This window comes from Syngnathus acus, chromosome 6 (genome assembly GCF_901709675.1).
Source record: "Syngnathus acus chromosome 6, fSynAcu1.2, whole genome shotgun sequence".
Lineage (NCBI taxonomy): Eukaryota > Metazoa > Chordata > Actinopteri > Syngnathiformes > Syngnathidae > Syngnathus > Syngnathus acus.
Window position 1 is genome coordinate 994,342 of NC_051092.1, and position 19,954 is coordinate 1,014,295.

Consider the following 19,954-nt stretch of genomic DNA (forward strand, 5'->3'; position numbering starts at 1 on the left):
GGGTGGTCAGCAAATTAGCGAAAAATAAATGATTTTGGAAAAATTGGACAATCTAGGTTGGTCTATTTTTTAACATCATTTTTAAGAGTGTAGCTCTTTTTTTTCTAAATTGTGTAATAGGAGTAAGGACTGTGGCATATTTTTCTCAAAAATGTTTTTGTATGTGAGCAAAAACCCAAAACACGTGGTTGGAGTTAATCTATTTTGTCTAATGCGTTTAAGCGCAATAAAAACTCAAACATAATTGGTAAATAATGTTACAATTGAATCTTGCTTCATAACATTGGCAGCACAAGTGAAGGGAAAGGAAACTAAGTTACATGCTTCAACTTAACCAAAGCAAACAAATAGAAACGGGGAATTAAAACTCATGCAAACAAAAAACCAACTGAGCTCTCTGTCAGGAGAACACGGTCCTTCTGATCAGTTCATTCTCTGGGCTTGACCTACCGGGTCCTTGCCTGTTGGTAAACATTCATGCTGGGTGAACTCTTGCCCTGCCTGCCATGCTGTAAAAACGAAAATACTGTTCCCAGCGACGAGCGTCGGAGCCAAAAGCAACTGGCACACCGAGGTCATTTTCACACCTCGGGAAGATATCGTACACCCACGTTGGCAAAGCGCTCTCATGCAAATGCGCTGTAAAGTTTCAAGTATCCACATCCTGATTAGTCAAAGCTTATTAAATCCATGTTTAGTTTCGCATAAGCGGGCAAAAGGCCTCATGAATGTTTTTGCAAAAACAAACCCTCAATCATGTTTGAATACACACTTCAGCGCTCTCTTTTTTTATTCAGTGAGAGCGTTTTCCATCGTTTTTTCCTGCCGAGTTCCGGTATGGCCGTGCGTCGCGTGAAGATGGGAAGGGCGGGCTGGGCAAGGACACTTCGTATGAGCCCTTGTACATTTTCGTAGCGGCTTGTAAATCAAAACCTCCAGAATTCCAGAGTGAATTATTTGGCCAAGTATGACTTCACCTCCTCACTGACACAATTTATGATTTTCTTTTTTGTCAAACAATTTACAATGGTCAGGGCCAAGCGACCTCAGGAAGCAGTTTGGAAATGAGCAGAGTAGCTGAACAAGTTGAGTCATTCACTCACAGTCTGATCATTTGTTTGGATAAACGACGCAAAGGCAAATTGGCGTGGATAATATGCGGTCAGTAGCTGTGCGCAAGTTATACTCTATATCATCGAAAGAAATTGGCCTACTCATATGAGACCATCTAGTGGTGAGTGGTGATATTACAACTTAAAATGTAGCTTTTTAACTTTCACCGATTTCTTTTTGCAATATCTTTTTATTCCCAGGTTTTCATGGGTTGATTTTCCCCATTTCTCCCCGTTTTTCTTGGAATGTTCATCAGTGTAAAGACCACGGGGGTCATTCCTTCGTCGATTCCTACGCAGAGCGTTTTATTTTTTTGTACTTCAAGGGAAAAAGTATTCCTCATTTTGCTGACGCGACTGCCCTTAAGGCCTACGCTCCATCGTGACACCTCCATGAATAATGGTGTTGTTCACTGATACTCTCCCTTCCATTTCCCTGTTTAAGGATGCTCGTTAGTAGACAGAGCAGCTAATCTGGTGTCGGGGTCCTGATAAGTGCCCTCGCTTGGCGTCACTCAAATAAATTGCCGTTACTCCCTGTTAAAAGCCGGCAGTAGATAGCCGTATCAGGAGACTGGCTGCAACGGGGGAGACAGAGTGTCCGGCTCCAAATGACCTCCTGAAATAGACGAGGGCCTCAAGGCCCGAGAGCCGCAGGCACCGACAGCCAAAGCAAAGCATCCAAGACGGACGGGACGGGGCATTCTCAGGAAGAGCGTGTCATCGCAACCATTGCCGTTAATGGTGGAGAGATACGCGAGGAAGGCGGCAGATATTCGGTGACCTCTAACCCCAAATGATCATGTGGTTCTCCAACTGACCACAGACAATTCTGGACCAGAGTGGAATCGATTCGACGTTCTAGAGCGGATGGTAACATTTTGTCTTCATAGTAAGCAACCAAGCCAAACAGTGAGCCTGTGAGGCTTGTGTTTATTTTGCTCCCGACCGAGTCCAAGGCTAGCTTCGCCACTATTCAACGAGCCATTGTTTTCCCTAAACACCTTCAGGTTCAGAACATCCAGACGGCAAGAATATTTGTGTTTTCTGAAATTTGGTGATATAAGCCCTGCCGGGGTGGGGCTGAGCGAGCCGATCATCCGCCACAAAGCATAGTTCCACTTCATCCATCCGCAACGCCGGCTTGGGGAAGGCTAATTACCATCGCTAATGGTCAACTTGAACCGCTAGGCTCCAAGCAACGTCAATAACATGGAAGAACAGCAGGCACTGAACGGTGTATTGAAAGCGAGTCGTCCCGGCGTACGCTTAATGGCCCGCTGCTCGAGGCGGCGCGAGATCAAGTGAGTGAATGAACCTCGGGAAGAAAACATTATTGCAAACCCAGATGGAAGGTCGGAGGATTCCGGACATACCTGCAGCTCACATAAAAGATACGAGGCGTGATTTGATGTGGCGTGGCAAATAACTAACATCCGCAAGGATTTCACCATGCACAGAAAACATTGTAAAAGTTATAACAAAACATATGGAGTCATTTTTTTTTCTCCCCATGTCCATGACAGACGCAAAAGATTTATACCCTAACTTTGGCTTGAAGGACAACTTGTTTCAGTTCGGATTTTGGAGGAGGAGACAAGTATTCAAGCTTTGAGGAAAGGCCTGTCAAAGACAAACGTTCTGTTGTTATGCATCCGGCCGGGCACCATCGAAAGAAGAAATACAAAACTAATCTATGGCTGGAATACAATATGAAAGGTGAGATAGTCACTCAAAACAGAAGATGTCCCAAAATATTATCTTCATAACGCTGTGCGGGACGGCAAAGGGACGGCAGGAACAGTTGCTGATTAAGGTCCTTAAAGTGCAACGACTCCCAACTATCTCGGAGGAAACCACGGCTCGCCTGCCAGTCTGGCGCTTGCAGTCTCCCTGTGTGACCTTGGTCCATAGAGCCTCAAAATAGGCGGTGCAATGCCAAGGCACTTAAAAGACGTGGCAAGGAAATGTTGGAAGAAAGGCGAAGCCAAATAAAAGTCATTACTCTCGAAAATGTGCTTCCCAAACAACTCGGATCTATTTGTATCTGTATTTTTTCCACTGATTATTAATATTTATTCAATAATGAAAAACTATTGAGAAAAAGCTGACATTTGGTTTAGGATGGTACTGTCAGAGAAGTTTTGATTTGTTGTGGTTGTTGTTAGCGGTGGTGTCAGCCTGCGCGACATCATACTAAGACAAGCTTCCTAATTTAGCATCATGACAGCGAGGCTAACTGTTAGCGACACACCTCTCACTAAAACCTCTTGCTCAATCAAAGCAAAGAGCTTGATTTAGCTTCTGCGGTAGAATCGAAAACACATCCAACGTACACTTCCACTGCGACAAATAGAACAAAAAATTGGCAAGGGAAACATACACTCGTATCGTTATATCATATGATGCAGGGGTGTCAAACTAATTTTTGTCGCGGGCCGCATTGTAGTCATAGTTTCCCTCAGAGGGCCATTATTACTGTCAACGTCTTCTATATACATACAGTATAGGCTACACAACAAAATGATGAATAACTAGAGACTAGTAAAAACTGATCAAATAGTTTAAAAAAATGAATGGTAATAGAAATTGCTAGCAATATCTCTATTTTTGATGCCAAATTTGTCTTTGCGGGCCACATAAAATGATGCGGCGGGCCGTATCTGGGCCCCCGGGCCTCGGGTTTGACACCTATGATATAATGAGAGGCACAAGACGAAGGCAGAAAGCGAGGGATTTCCCAGCATATCACACCCCCTCAAGGTTATTAGTGTTTTTGTTACAGCCTCCCTCTGTCCTATAAACAATACCTCTCTTGTGTCACTGACTCAAACAGGGCCCGTTGACGAGTCTCTTAGGCATCGGGCCGGCTTGCCAGAACTCGGTGGGTCGGGGAACTGCCGCCGTGCCGCGCCATTTGTCATGCGGTATATTTACAGCCGATGTCAGGCCAGGGGTGGGTGGACGCGAGACGTCTCCGCTCTGCGCCTGGCGTCCGCCGAGTCAGAACCTCCCTCCCCTCATTCATCTGTTTACTTTCTAAATATGCCTCTGTTTGGACTTGCATCAGTGGGGAGACAATATCTAAGAAAACGAGGAAGGAAATCTGTGGAAAACAAAGGAAAGGGAAAGAAACCCTATGTGATAGAGACTGCCTCTCGCTGTTCCTGATTACAGGCGATTTGCGCGGCGCTTGGCGCCATCCAAATCAGCCGGGCAGGCAGCCGGGCAGGCCGACTGCTCGTGACGCTAGAAAATAACAAGTAGGGGAAATATTTCAGTGTTTACGTGTTTTAGATGAATGTTTGTGCTTTGAAAAGCAGGAGGGGGAAAAAAAACAAACAGCTTTAGTAGTTACGAAACTTGTTTTGTATGCGAACTGAGCAATATAATTGCCCGTGATGCAATATTTGCTGCATGTTTTTGTTACGTGACACATTTCCGCGCTGTATTACTTCACAGCAAGCGGGGAACCCTATCGCACATGAGATCTTATACAATGCCTCTCAAAGTGATTTGTGAGCCTACTTCCTTGGAAAGAAAGGTTGGGGTTAGTTGTCTGAAAATCCATTTTCAAAATTCAACTGACTAGGAGTCACCATCACACCCTTGTTTGAGAGACTATGCTCTTACTCACTCATAGCTGAGTTGCTAAAAGTAGAAAAATTTAAAAAATAGTAAAAAGAAAAATAAATAAAGAAATAAAAGTTAAGTCACAATTCCTGGTAATATTTTTATGGCAAACAGTCCTCGGCCATAAATCAAAAAAGATCAAATGAAAAACAGTGTTAACACTGAGGATCTTCCGTATCATCAAGCGTGAGAAGAAAAAAAATGTTCGACAGTATTCTTTTATGACTTTGGGAGTGTTTTATCACCGTGTTTACAAAGCCCGGCTAAATAATGACAGCACCAATGGCGCCACAATCTCACCTGACGCGTTAACTCCCAACACAACTATGAAGGAGGCCGGTTAGTTGACATCAAAACTAGAGATACGAGCTCCAAAACTTTTATAGTACATGCCCAGTTTACAGTGCAGTCAAAAAGCCCGGCAAATGGTTTGAAACTATTATTGGATGTCATCCATATTAAAATACATAATGTTTGGATAGCATTTTTGTATTTGTACAATTGTACTCATCAATACTGAGATAACAACCATGTTTGGGTCACAGAAATAAAATGGCATGAGTTGAGGCATTTGCAAATTGGAACCATTTTTCATTTTTTTTCTTAATTAACTTGCTAAGATGACAGATTCCTGATGCTCAATTTTCACCCCCCAGGGAAAATCTTTCAAAATGACATTTTTCGAAGTTGTCTGATCATCTCTTATCTTGTGGCTTTTTTTTGGACATGTTGAAATAGGTGATGAAATGATTTATAACATATGCGCTTTAGCATCTTATTACCGACTTTGTTTCGGATTGGAACGCAGTGTTTGATTCCAAAAAGGAATGTGTCTCTTCAAATCCCATATCAAAAACTTCCAAATTGTTCACAAGCAGCCTGTCGAATTAATAATATTTGTTATCTGGTTCATATGCCGCTAAACCAGTAAGTCAATCTAATCTCGGTTGAAAAGAGCAAGAACGCCATAAAAACAACACGACTGGCTAGAGTCTGAGGCAAGAGTGAAGAGAGGGAGAAAAGAAATAATATCAGCGGTAAAGATTTGAAACAGGAAGAGCGTGGCGTCAGTACAGGCGGGAGATAAGAGCACTGCGCTGCATACACAAACACAAGCTTTCTGTGGCTGAGTGACTCCCCACTCTTGGTAGCTGTCCTTTCCCCACGGTCAGACTCGGGAGCACGGGCCACCACCCAGCCCTGCACGCAGCAGATCCACAGTCCTGATACACCCGAACTGACTCCAGGGGGGGGTTAAAGGGATTTGTGCAAGCCCAGAGAACGGATGGCCTCAAACAGGAAACCCTGGGGGGGGGGGGGGGGGGGGGGTCTGTGCTGCCTTTTGGACCTTCCCGTCTAAACGTCAACACGAGTTGAAGGTAACTGAAGCCACTGAGTCTTGCGGGGGTCAATTCAACCTGCCACGGTTTGGAACCGTTGAGGAACACGGAAGGCCGAGGAGATGCCATTGTTGTCATTTGCTCTCTGACAAACCCGTCATAAAAAGAGGACATTGAGCACTTCTCTTGAAAGCACGCTTCAAATCCTATGATGGGAAAATCCTGAGTCAGTGCATCTCATGCTCATGGATGCGTGTTAGGAAAAAAAGCAGCTTGGGCACGGGACAGAAGAATCCCAAAGTGAAAAATTGCAAAACGTTGAATTCCTTCTTAAAATCTTGAACTAATTTGCTAACGCCAGTGCGCGACGTTTTATTGAACTGGCAGCGGCAAGTAAACCTTCCAGGCTGGGAATCCTAGCCGGCCGGGTTCATAAAAGCAGCCGGGTGGGGCAGTGTTTTTCCAAGCGCTCTCTGTGATGTTTGAGCGAGAACTCAGACAAGCCTTCACTATGTTGAGGCCCTTCAGGATTGCCGGCTGCTTCGGCTACAGTATGACTTTCTCTCTCTCTCTATCTATCCCTTCCTCTGTACCAAAACATTTCATTGCCTTTTTTCCCCCAAATCATACGCAAATAAAGCAAATCTGATCTCGTGACAGGCGAAGGACACATTTTTTGTCTGAAAGAACATCTAAGTAGCTCAAAGAAGGATAGGGGCATCCTCATATTAGTCTGCACGGCTCGGCGAAAGACCAAAAAAAAAAGATTCATAACCGTCGAGTCGACTTAACTGAGTCATCTTTGAAAAAGTATTCATTATTCACGGAGCCATGATCACAGACTGTTTTGTCTACTTTGTAAACAGTAAATTCTCCTCCATGGCTCCCATTAGTGAAACAAGTGGCTGGTTCTCATCCCGCGCTGTGTTTACAGACAGAGTTGGACTAAGTGCTTACAGAAAATTTATTATGTTGAGCTTTTAAACCCAGACACTTTTACAAAGACCCCATAACAAATCTCAACTCGTGAACTGATCACTGGAAAGGTACAGTGAATCATAAATATCCTCAAACAGGAAGCGGCACCATGTAAACGTTCCTCCTCTTGGGGTCAGATAAGACAGCGTGTCTCTCTCGCATGCGGCCATGGCGGAGGTATGACACCGCAACACTCTCTGGGCATCCCAAACAAGCATTTCATCAAGTGGCGCTGATAGGTCCACGTCGTCGGACACCGAAGCTCCAGGAAGTATCGAAGGACTCCCACTATGTTGTGTCTAGCAACGGGCTAGGTGCCGAGAAATTTCGCTGACCTCTCGTGTGGTGAGCACTTGGGACGGGTCAGCAAAAAAGCACGGCGAGAGCCTGAGTGATAGGGAGTTAATGTCACTCGAAAAGTTTGTCCTGCTAAAAGATCAGCTGACTTTCCATCCCAAAGACCTTTGACCTGTTCATTCTTGCCCTAAAGTGCGGCGGTGTCTCTTCAGACACTTTTATCTGTCAATCGGACCTCCTTAAACAGCAACCCGTGAAGAAAGTCGAACAGATTGGAGACAGAAGTCATATGGTCAGGAATTGGGGCGGAAAAAAAACAAGAGGAGTTTTGTTCAGACAGTTCTGAAGCGTTCTGTGTTTTCAGCTCAGGGTCAGAACGGATCTGTCGTGTATAAAGATGTGGCGCGCTTAGATAGTGCTGTCTGCACATGCTGGAGTCGGAGCTCCTCGGACTGCAGATAAGACTGGGTGGGACAGTTCCAGTGTGTGTGCTTGTGTGTGTGTGTGTGTGTGTGTGACAGAGAAAAAGAATGCTTGCAGAGCCAAGAGAGTCATGAAGAAAAATAGCTCAGCTGTGGTCAAAGTCCTGCAGTCCTTGCTTGGCTAATGCTAACGCCTGTAAAAGTGTAAAGGTTTGGGCTTGACGGGTTTCTTCACTGATTGCAGGCAGCTGAGTGAGTGGGCACTGTCGCCGGCAACTGCCTTGAATTCCACGAGGGCGACACGGAGTTATTCCCAGACCAACTGCGAGATATAATCCGGTGTCTCCAGTGCTTCCTCGCTCCTAAGCTTCGTGCCTAATGGGCATTCCCAGAAAACCATTAAGAAGAAGACATCTAAGAATCATCTGAAATAGATTGGGGAGAAGTTTGGGAGACCAAATTGTGTGGACTGGATTGGACCGGGTCTTCAGTTTGCATACCAGACGGCAACAACAGCATTTATTTTTTATTAAAAAGAGTCTGAATATAAAAATGAACCATAAGACAAGAAATGTATCGTTATTCCACCTCAACACTTGCAAGCCTGACCACGGCGGTCCAAAGTGATTGTTAATGCTAATGGAACGTTGTCATTACCCAACAATTTTACAGCAGCCAGTCAGACTGTATAATTGTATGATATCAGCATGACAACCATTAAGGCTGACGTCCATTCATATCAATTAAAGGCAACATAACCTGCTCAGCTAAAGACCAAAGGTCTGATGTCCAATTTTTTTTTTTTTCACGAGTCAGTGGTAATTGATTAATTTTGATGGAAAGTAAACAAGATATATCTTTGTTATTCATTAAGGCTATTATTGGTGGAGCACTAAATTTCAATTTGACAGCTAGTATAATAAAAGAATACAATGCTGTTTGATATCAAACATTGTCGAAGCAGGATTTTCAAAGCAAATTTCGGGACACTGCGGCTCATTGATGTGCGCCCCGGGCACCTCGGCGCAGACTGTTGATGTGAGCGGGTCTTTCTTTGCAGAGCCGGGCAGATTTAAGTGGTGCCACAGTCAAGCGGCCGGGATGTGCAGTGAATACAGTCTGCGAGATAAACAGTGCCTTGTTGAGCCATTTCTTTGCCGCTGCTGAGCCAGCTGATAACAGCGGCGCGAGGGAGGGAGGCTGGGCAGGCTGGGCGGCTGGCTCTCCCTCCGAGGCGCTCGGAAAGGCGGAGGGCGGGAGGGAGGCAGACACTCTGGCAGCGCCGGCCTTTCCTCCCCGCTGCCGGGCTGATCTCGAGCCTTTCTTTTTCGCTCGCTCTTCACAAAGCGCGACTGTTCCGACGATGCGTCCCGCCGGCCCGCAATATTGCGATTGTATTGTTTTTTTTTTAATAACAAACGCAAATGTGTATTACAATAAACAATATGGGCTGGTCGCATAGCTCGTTTTACCGCAAGCGGACGAAAGCTGGGAGTCAAAGTGCTCTCCGCAAGCTGTCGTCTCATTGTCTTGGCCCGGCACCAGTGGCTGGAGTAATTGCAGCAGTGCGGCATTGTGGGGAATGCTTTGCATTCCGACTTTCACAAGGACGTTTTTCTTCTTTTTTCTCTCTCCCTCACGCTTGAAAACGTCTCCAACGCAATTGTTTCCTCAGGGATGCCGAGGTGAGGTCGTCACGGATGTCGACGTCGGGCGCAACTTATGTTGAACTCTCCAGTCTTAAATAAATAAAAAACATCTTGGGCCTTCGACAACAGCCGTCGATGTGATTAGACAACGTGACTCTCGTAACCATCTCGCCAGCCCGAGCATCGGCAATCAATAACGTAGGAATGTCTTACCCATGCAAACTCCGCACCCCCATCTTCCATGACGACCCCACCCGTTTTCTGAAGGGCCCACATCTGTTTTCAATAAGGTTGCCTCTGTGCTGGAGAGTTACACAATCCTCATCAAGCGTGTTTTTCCCCCAAACAGAAACAATCACAAGTATGGATGAGGACCAATAGCAACACTCTTTTATGGTACGAGAACAAGATGTCACTGTGATCAGTGAGCTCGGAGGATGTGTTTAATAGTGTGTTGTTTCGGAATGCATGCGCCCTGCATTCCAACTGTTGACATTTCCTCACTCCTGCATTGCAAAAAAAAAAAATGATTTTGCAGGCTGTGCCTTGAAGCAACCATGGAAGGGTCGTTATGAAACGCTATTATTTGGGCCATATTTTTGTTGCCTGCCAATTCTTGAGATTTTCATTTGTGGCTATACCCGAATCTATGATGAGGTTAGCTGGCTAATTCCCGAATGTTCCTGTCATTTTTCTTCTAAGTTGGACTTGAGGTTGGTCCGCACATGCGGATGATCCATTCCCATGTTCACGACGATCCAATTAAAAGCGTCCGCCAAACAAACACCCAGAGTAATGAGGTGCTTCTTTGTATTTTAACAATGCGCTTGAAAATATTCAAGCCATCTGGCCAGGCCCATTAAAGTCAACCGTCTCAGTGGGAAGCTCATGCTCACATATGGGAATTCTCACGGCTGCACCAGGAAGGAGCCTCCATAAAATATGGTTACAGTCCAGATAGCCCGAATCATACATTACACAAGGTGCCGTATTTCAACTGGATGACAGACATTTTTTTTGTCACACCCTTACTTAGACGGGACTGAAAATAGCAGCCAAATTGCTGTGTCCGACCATAATTGGAATGTGATTAGCGCTGTTCCGTCCGTGTTTGTCGGGCCAGCTAACATTCTTCTTTGCTAGCTTCTGAGCTTCATAGCGCCGCATCTCCTTCCGTCATCACATAAAACATAAACCTGTCTCGCTTTTACTTGATTGCATACTTTCCAAACAATGCCCAAACTGGTTCTTGACTGGCACAGACTATGATTCAGCCCAGACGGAAAAAAAAAAAAAAGAAAACGCCACAATGGACTGACCTTAATGAGTAAGATAAAGTGAGTATGTCACAGGAGCCGTGGGGTGATAACATTTATGACCCGCTTTGTGCTTGGGGCGGTGCTCCACTGGTGCCACTTTGTCTTGGACACGCAAGCCGATAGAAGTACGGTTCTTGTCCCTTTCCCACAACCGAGTGCAAGCTCACTCGGCATGGTCGCGCATATCAGCGACACCCGTTGAGTCGCGCCCGGCGCTAGAGAGAGCCGCCGGCGGTATCCGTGTCATCGGACCCTGACGATACTAGCGTCGGAACCTGCCGACTAGTTTGACACCATTTCTGCTCCCAAACGGCATTCGATCCGGGTCGCAATTCGGGCCAAACTTTGCCGACTTCAAGTCCGGTCCGCGCCAGCCGAGACTCCAAATACTAAATGGCCGCGTCGCCAGCGCTCTGCTCTCTCTGCCGCTGAGTCGACTGAGGAAATAATGAAGCGCACAGCACAGGCTTGTTTGATTTCCTCTGGAGACAGCTGAGTGGGAGTCTGATCCTCATTCAGCTCTGGCTCCCCACTAACCCAATCTCTCCGTCTCTGACCTACAGACAGTGTCTGCGCAGGCCTTTTTAGGAGCCATCTACGCACTGTGATTTATTGTAAATGAAAACGCTGGGAGCTGGCTAAATGCCCTCCCTCTCGGACTACCTGGCCTCGCTCCATCCAGTCTGGGCCGGATTCCATTTCCTCTCATGTCAATGTTGTTGCTATTGTAGCTGACCAATCATTCGCATGAAATTGTGTGTTTTCAAGGGGAAGGAGCGTTGAGCCCTGACGTTTTGCGCCGCAGAGTCATCACGCTAAAATTAGACAAGGGGGCATATACGTATGAATATTATATCGACCGCAGTATGTAGTAGTCTGCCGTTATAGTGCTTTTGGCTGCATTTCACCACGCATATGCAGTAATTAGGGGTGCATGATATTATAGTGCAGCCGCTCAGGGAAAGTCATGAGAGCGCACAACCCAGGCAGTATTCTTCTTCTTCTGGGAAATCAGCAGCTTGGACCAATGAGCACGGAGGCAGTCGGCGGTGATGTGTCTTGGCAGGCTGAGCGAGATAGGGGCAACGTAGTCATCATCATCATCATCATCTGGCCACACATTCCGAGCCTATCTGTGCAGTAAACTGGATCTTTTTCTCCCTCTTATCAGCCGTGAGGAATTTTTTCAGCGCGGGCCCTCGCTCTCAATATCTCATTGGATTTTTTTGGGTTTTGTTTGTTTCTTTCTCCCTCTTCCTGTGCCTTCCTTCAAACTGACACAAAGCAGAAGCGGTTAATGGTCATTAAGATAAGGGAGCGAGGAGATGGTAGGCGGCTCCTAAATCCAAACAGCTCTGATGCATGAAGGGAGGCCCCCGTGAGCCCCTAGCGAGCAGCGTTCACACGCACGATGGAGTCCATAACATTCATTTCTTTAGCCATATATAGCCACATGTGCATTTATTGGTTTGGGTTTGATTGATTTATAAAATGTAGGTAATCCCCGCAAAGGTTTGAATCGAGCTCTTGGAAAATACTATTTCACCTCTCTGGCTAGCTCATATTGTGAGTCGGTCTTATTCGAAGGCCACTCTTTTCAAAATGTAATAAATGTCATAAAAATGCTCGCTTTATAGGAGTGTGGATCCGGTTGTCGTGGCAACAACAACAGACAGAGGCCAGTGGATGCTTCACTGACAGTCGAATGGCTTATAGAAAAGCGCAGATCGCATATAGTGTGTCAACACAACAGCGTGTGATGACTTGCCACCAACCCTTACGCAAAAGGCTCGACGTTAGCTTACAACGACACAGCATTCCGTATACGGCTGTGTAATTATCGCTTCGGTCATAGGACATGACTTTTTGGAAGCGTACAGCTGAACATAGGAGCTCCTGCTTCAGTGCACAAAGTGTTACATGACATTTGCACCAGTGCCAGAGGCCCTAAATCTTAAAAGTCTTTCATCCCAGTTGGAGTTTCCATTGGTAATCTTCCACTGCTGCCGCGGCGGCTATGTAGCAATTAAGGCCAGAAGGGGCGCAACCAAACACAAATTCACCGCACACTCAGTATTCAACTTCAATTTCGACTTCTATTACAGACATTCAATAAGTTGCTAAGTAATACAACGTTTGTCATTTCAATTGCTTAGTACACTGAGGCAAGTCATAAAAGTGCTCTGGTGAATTTGCCTCCAATTCTGCTAAGCTCCAGATGAACTCCAGATAAGAGTGCAACGTTGCCACAGAGCTGCGTGTGATCACGCAGCAGACACGCAGGACTGCATTTTGTCACTGGTTGTGCGCACGCACACAATCCCAAGCAAGCGCTAGTTATTGGCTATCTTACCATCAGCGTGGAGGATGGCAGATGTGCGTCTTTTAGAAAGGCAATCTCCACAGCCAAAGCTAGCATCAAAATTTCCATCCAGAGGAACTTTTATTTTCCCTCTGCTGTGAAAGTCGAGAGTTCTCCTGGAAGGACGACGGCATATGCGACATTTGTAAAAAGCCAACTTTTAATGTTTATGTTTTAGTTGTGATTATTTTGCATACGACCGTTTAGATTGTGAACTCACCTTGAGCAAGCATCTCGTTCCACTTCCTTCAGCTGTCCAGGTTCTCCCCCCCTCTCTCCACTCATCCAAACCTTTGCCCACATTGCACCTGGAAGGAGGCCAGTGTTGCCGTTAATTTGGCCTCGTGATTACGTTAAATACAGCACAGGCCGCGGTGTTGCTTGGAGCTAATGAGCAGCGCAAATCTGGCTGAGCTACTCGCGGCCTCCCTGCTCGACTTATTACATAAATTAGAGAGTGGAAAATGACTCCGGGGTTGTGGAGGCATTAATTGAAGACATGAATGAAGCTGTCTCTGATCAGAGTCAACCCAAAACTCTGACTGGGAAGATTTCAGACCTCGTCTACCAGACAGAGCGGTCCGATTTGGGAACAGAGCGTCCTTTTGCTTTAGCAACATCCGCATGTCAAGGACGGAATGTTGTATTCAGAAGCTGAACCGCAGTAAACAAAACGTCTTGACCATCTACGATGAGGAATAATTGTCGAACCGCATCTATTGTACTTGAGTTTGTGTTTAGATGAACGAGGGTGTGTGTAGTAATCTCTTTTTGCTCTGTTTATTCATTAAGAGGCTTTGTGGGTGGCAGCATTTTTGTGCAACCAGTCTTGTATATAGAAAGACCCTGGAAGTGACACGAAAGTAAAAGTACAAGTGGAAAATAGCTTTGGTAGAAATTAGTCACCTTGTAGAATATTACTAGACTAATAGAAGTACCTGATTATTAAAATAATTTTTTTTTATATATTTTTTTATTAAATATACTTAAGCATTGGAAGTAAAACTACTGTTATTCAAAGTACTGTTACTGTCCTGTCATTGTATCTGGAAATTTTAGCTCACATGCCTACAAATATCATGGTAATAAGCTCAGAGTTGAAATGTGTCAATATAGAGCTGCTAGCCCATCGACGGCGTTTCGCATCGCGTGTCAGCTTTAAGCTAGCCGACTTTGAAAGAAAAAGTTGACGTGGTTAATTTAAATACACACACGTAATTCTCATTGACATTGTTTCGCTTGACAGGAAACTTCATCTGGGAGTGGCAATTAACATCTTGAAGCAAGTATTTGGCTTTTTTTGAAGTATTGTTACTATCTGCCATCCTGCCACTTGTGAACTTCGCTGCCACCATGAGTAAACACGTAGACTACAAAAATATACATGGGGGGGGGGGACAAACAAGAACCTGAAACCACCTGGACAAACATAAAGTGCTCAAATAGTGCAAAAACACACACTTATAAGGCCTAAAAATGTTCAAAGCTGTCCACTGCTCTGGCTCGTTTCTGTCTTTAGTAACGGCAGGGACTCTCTGTCATCTTGCAACTCAGTCAAGACCGTGAGAGCCTCCAAGGTTTAGGAGTTCCTATGTTTAGATGACTTTGAGGGTTTTTCTGCTGGAGCCGTCTCTAAACTGTCCAAACATGACCACACTGGCATTCATTTGCACTCCATCCCAATGCAGCTTATCCTGACCACACAGTGACAACGTTTTTTCTGGGCGATACCAAGGAGATAGCCGTCCAAAAAGTCTTTGAAACAAAACCGGCGGCTTACGGGGGGCTCCGTTTTCATATTAAATGAGAGGGAAAGTTCAGCTTGCTGTTTAGGTTTTGGCTGAACGAGGCTCCGAGAAGAGATTGGCCTCAGGTCGGACCAACTCGGGCGGCAGATGACCATTATGATAATATGTCTCCAAAAAGGACATTGTGTTTCATTTCTCCACTCTTATAACAGGACTTATAAATTCAGAAATGTAGATCACTTTAGGGAAGTGTTGCAATCTCCGTTTCAGGTTGTACGTATTTAAGTGAGCTTTGTTCCATTGCTCCACTGAGAGCCATCTGCCCTCGCTGCACAGGTTTAATTAAGCGTGTGCCTGGCGACAGCGTACAGCAAATTCCTGTCACAGTATTGTCCTCTCGCGGCGGGCCCGCTTCTGCAGGAGAGCACTTAGCCATGTTTATAGCCGCGCAGGTTCAAAGAAAGGCCAGCAGCACAATAGAGTGGTACAAGTCGGCCGAAGCGCCGCTGTGACCGAAACAGCAAGGACTCAAAACAAAAAATAGAAAACTTTGGAAGGAAATGACCAATCTCCAGTCCCCCTCGCGCTGTCATTCAATTGAACCCTGACAAAAACATTTCCGCATCAACAGGGGTTCCTACTCTTATTTGTTTTACCGCCACCAAATGGTAATTGCTACGTTCGTCAAAAACATTGTCCAAAATATTTTCCAGGGGATCGAGTCGCAAGAATGAGTTGCTGATGCCTGTCGGGGTCAGCCATCGGCGTTGTAACAAGTTACAGCAAGGTGCCGCGTGGTCTCGTTTCATGCTGGCTTCCCGTCATTGGAAGCAAAATTTGTGCACGTTTGGCTGACTGTTGCAAACACGCGGGCCACATGAAAGGGATCAAACTGGAGTTTGAGCATTGAGTAAATGTTTAGCTAACACTGCTTCATCACCTGCTCAGCATTTAACTAAATAGCGGGCGAGCAGCAAATAAAGTCAGGGCCAGCGGTGGCCTTCTCACCCCCAAGCAGCGCCTATGACCCGTCCTTCAGACCCCCCTCCAATGCTTTAATCCAGCTCACCTTGTCAAAACCACCAAACCTCATTCAGAACAAGCAGATGACTCTGTGCACGCCAGTGGCACCTATAAATAGAAATTTCAATGAGGAGCAGCGGGCTGAATGGGAGCTATTGTAAACAGCGGGGCAGCCTAAAGCCTCTCGGGGGCTAACCTGGGAAAGCGATGGAAAGTGACGTGCTGCAGCCATGAGGCACGCAGTACAATAACAAAGTGACACCGCTGGGCCACCGTCCTTCACTTCACATGTCAAGGTTTTAGTTGACCTTGAAACTGCAGAATGCATTCCTTCAGTTGAAGCAACAAATCATGGCGACTGATGGTTAAAGAAGAACCTTCAAAGTTGAACTCTATCTGTTCTGTGACGTCGGTTGATGACGGCCGCGGAAGCTAGTTTTCCGTTTTCAGGCATGTTTTTCCAGGAACTTTGGCTTGAACTCCACTTTCCAAGGAAATCATTTCAAACATTCTGGTGATCAACTTCTTTCTAAATGACAAAGAAATGTGTGAGGAAATAAAGTAGTAGTTGTGCTGCTTTCTTTTTAGAAGCACAGTTGCCTTCTCTCATTGGCTACGTTGACATGGGCAAATTTTCATTCTTCATCATTTCACTTCGGCAAAGACGCTTTCATTGAGGCACCTTTGTACTAAAGCATGGGGGAGAGAAGCGAGAGAGTGAGGACAAGAGCGGGAGGGGAGCTGAGCCACGTTTAAGCCACTCATTTGATTCACAATTCACACGCAGATCCCAGCCAGGGGGCAGGGATTTTGAGGAGGAGAGATCAGTAGCCAGGCTTAAGTTAAAATGTCAAACGCTTTACTTTGACTTCATGGAGGGAGAGGGAGAGAGAGAGAGAAAAAAAAAAAAAGACAGTTCAGAGACCCATAGCAAACCGCACGCTACCAAACATTTGCCCTCCTTTTTGTAAAGAAAAAAATGAAGGCACAGGCTGGCTCTTTCACGGAGCTCTGACGGCCAGTGATACTCCATCATCACACTGCCACTAATTGGAGAAGTAGTGCTCAGTTATTTGGAAGAAGGTGCCAAACTCAATGAACCATTCAATGCAATCCTTACTGAAATGTAATCTAAATAGAAGGCCTGCCTTCACAGAAAAAAAAAACCAGGGTGCATGCACACAGCGTTTCAAGTGAAAAAAAAGAAAAAAGAAATTGTGACGTAGTACCACGGCTGACCTATGAGAGGCAGCATGTCACCCCCGGGCAACCAGACTACCAGAAATTTCAAAGAAGAACAAGGATTAGTAGAAGAAGAAGTAGAAGACGCTAGTTTAATTGTTAGCTTACCTCGTCATTACTTTGCGGTAATAAACCTCTGCACTGAAAACATTGCTAATTCAGGAAAAAAAAATCGAGTAATGGGCAACATAGTTTCCATGCATGGCAGGCAAACAAAACAGTCAATGTAGCCCCATAAATAACTTTCAAAAAACAAAAGAGTAGCCATGCATGATATTGCCGTAACTGTCCTAAGTACTCCATTCCCAAATTAAAATCTCCAAGTGAGTTTCAAGGAACGGAACATTAATGATGCAAGAGTTGGACATGATAGAATAGATCTTCATTGTCATTGTCAGACATGTACAACGATACCTGGTTGTGTGCCTCACTGGGACAGGAAATGGTGTGTTTGCATTGCGCCTGCCTCATCTGAGAGGTGTTTTCCAGGAACTCCTCAAACGGCTTCCTCTGGATAAGCTGCCAGCCTCGAGCTCGCGACTGAGACTGCATCAGAAATGCAACTTCAATTTCATTGGACGCCTTTAGTTCATAACACGAAGATTGCAAATTTATTTTGGATGACAAAGAAATAAATGCCCAAAATATGTTCAACAGAGTTCTTCGGGACTGCACGTAAAGGCTCTGCTGAAGGTTAACACGCTTTTGATAAGCAGCGCCCTCTGCCGGTCAGTCTGTCTCCAAACGCAACAACATGCCTTGAGACAAGCCTTGAAAATTACAACCACACGACCAAGCTTTGAAACTTGCATTCATCTAACTCACAGACCATGAGAGGGGAAAAATGTCAGAATATCAAATATACAATAAGTATTCAGTTCAACTAAACAATCATTGGCCACCACAATTAATCCCCCACAAAATGACGTTTAATCAAAGAAATAAAGTGTTCCGAAAATACACCACAAATCCACAAACATCAAACCATGGAAAACTGAATGATGGAAACCCATTTTTCTCTTTGAGTAAACCAGAACAGACACCCTCAGCAATGGCAAATGTATTCCATAATAATAGATACCAACTGCATATTTGTCACGTCTGGTCCATCGGCCAATATGAGGTTTGTTTGAAATTGTCGAGACAGATGATTAGACATAATTCCATACAATCAGTAGTGGCAGTCGTGCATCGGGACTAAAGACATTTCATCTCGCTTGCTCGGTTTCTATTCAGCTCTCCAACAATAACACCTCCCCAATGAAAGGAAATTCCACCGCCTTCTCTGCCCTGGGCTGAAACACACTTAATCCTACTCTGGTAATGAGGTCACCCTCACAAGCTACATTTCAGCACCAGGATTTGCTTTGATGGGACCTCCATCCCGAGTGAAAGTTCCACTTATTGAATTGGAGTAAGGTACTACTCCCACTTTTTCATGTTCTATTGAGAACCATGGCAAGATCAGCCGGCATGGCCTCAAGTGGAAGTGACAGTGTGGCTACGAGACACATTAGCGCTGGGAGGAAATTGGAGGTAAACGCACACAAAAAAGCCAGCGCGGCTGGAAGCGGCGAGGCACAGGGGGCAGGAAATAAACTTGTATCTAAGCTGATTACCCGCGCGGCCGGCCGGGCCTCTTCGGCAGCCCGACTTCGCCGTGACCAATGTTGTTAATTAGAGATTGTTGAAGGGAAAAAAAGGCTGCCTTGTCAGACTGGCTGTAGTGTTCGTGATGGCTGGAGGATGAGGGGTGGGGGGGCACGCGGAGCTCATAATTGGGGCTGTATGCCGTATCGGTGGCCGGCCGGCGGGTCGGAGCGCCGGTGATGATTGCTGTGAGCAGGTGGCCGGGGTGGCAGCTCCGTCCCGGGCCAGCCTGTCGGTTCTCGTCAGGGCCTGGAACAGTGAGCAGACAGCTCCTGAGCCCTGCCGCTCATTACGCCAAGTTGCCCGCCTTGTTGCCTAGTGACGCCCCCCACAGCCCCTCCATAACACTTCCTGCCTGGCCCAACAATGTAAGCCGCAGTCATGACAGACCTCTTCAACTTTGTCCACTAATGGGCGAAAGGTGAACGAATACGCCACTTCTGGCCGTATCCTCTTTCCATTCAGCAAGTTGCGCGGATTTGTCATCTGCGCGAAGCAGAGTCAAAGTAAAACATCAACCTGCTTTAGGCTCCATAGAAATGCCAAAAACAAACGGCTACAAGTTAGACGATTAAATATCATGTAAATAAAGTTTGTGCGTGGTGATTCGTTTATCAAGATTTCCGAGGAATTTTGATGAGCTTTATGAAGTATAAACAAATCCGCCATGTTAAGACTCATTTGGGAAAAGGGCATGTGTGGAAAGGTTTTGGCACAACCAAAGAAGCAACCACTGAGGTTTAATGATGACTTTTTGAACAGAGCACAACCTTAAACTGTGAAATGAGATGACATATTTGATCCAGGCTCATAGAAAGTTGGAATCGCAATATTATCCGATACGCGCTCACTAATAGATGCTTCTTATATATTACATCTTGAATAAACACCAACTTTTTACGACACGTCTAGGATCTGTAATCAAGTTCATTTCATCCAATCAGCAATAAACTGACGACACCTCGTCTCGGCGGGGATGTCGGCATCCCGAGTGCAAAAAGTCAACGTGAAATATATCACAGCCGCAAGTCGGAGACGTACAAACATAAAATAATCGCCCAAAGCGGTCCAAGTCAAACTATTCTGCGGTGTTGACCCGGACTACAAGAAGGGAAAACTTCATTTATCATGCCAAGAGGCCCACAGCGGTGGAAAGTTGAAAATGCCTTATCATTAGTC

General features: G+C 45.5%; 1 protein-coding gene and 1 long non-coding RNA gene across 2 annotated transcripts in view; one reads left to right on the forward strand and one right to left on the reverse strand.

The window, feature by feature from the left end:
- Positions 1–19,954, reverse strand: part of zwilch (zwilch kinetochore protein) — a 36,878-nt gene that overhangs the window by 3,280 nt on the left and 13,644 nt on the right. Inside the window, exons 21-22 of the transcript XR_005098377.1 lie at positions 13,333–13,420; positions 13,104–13,228 (exon numbers count right to left, since the gene is read on the reverse strand). The gene's annotated coding sequence lies outside the window, so the exon portion shown is untranslated. The remainder of the gene's footprint in view (positions 1–13,103; positions 13,229–13,332; positions 13,421–19,954) is intronic.
- Positions 4,482–8,548, forward strand: LOC119124961. The gene is made up of 2 exons (XR_005098380.1): positions 4,482–4,656; positions 8,027–8,548. It is a non-coding gene; the product is annotated as an uncharacterized LOC119124961 (long non-coding RNA).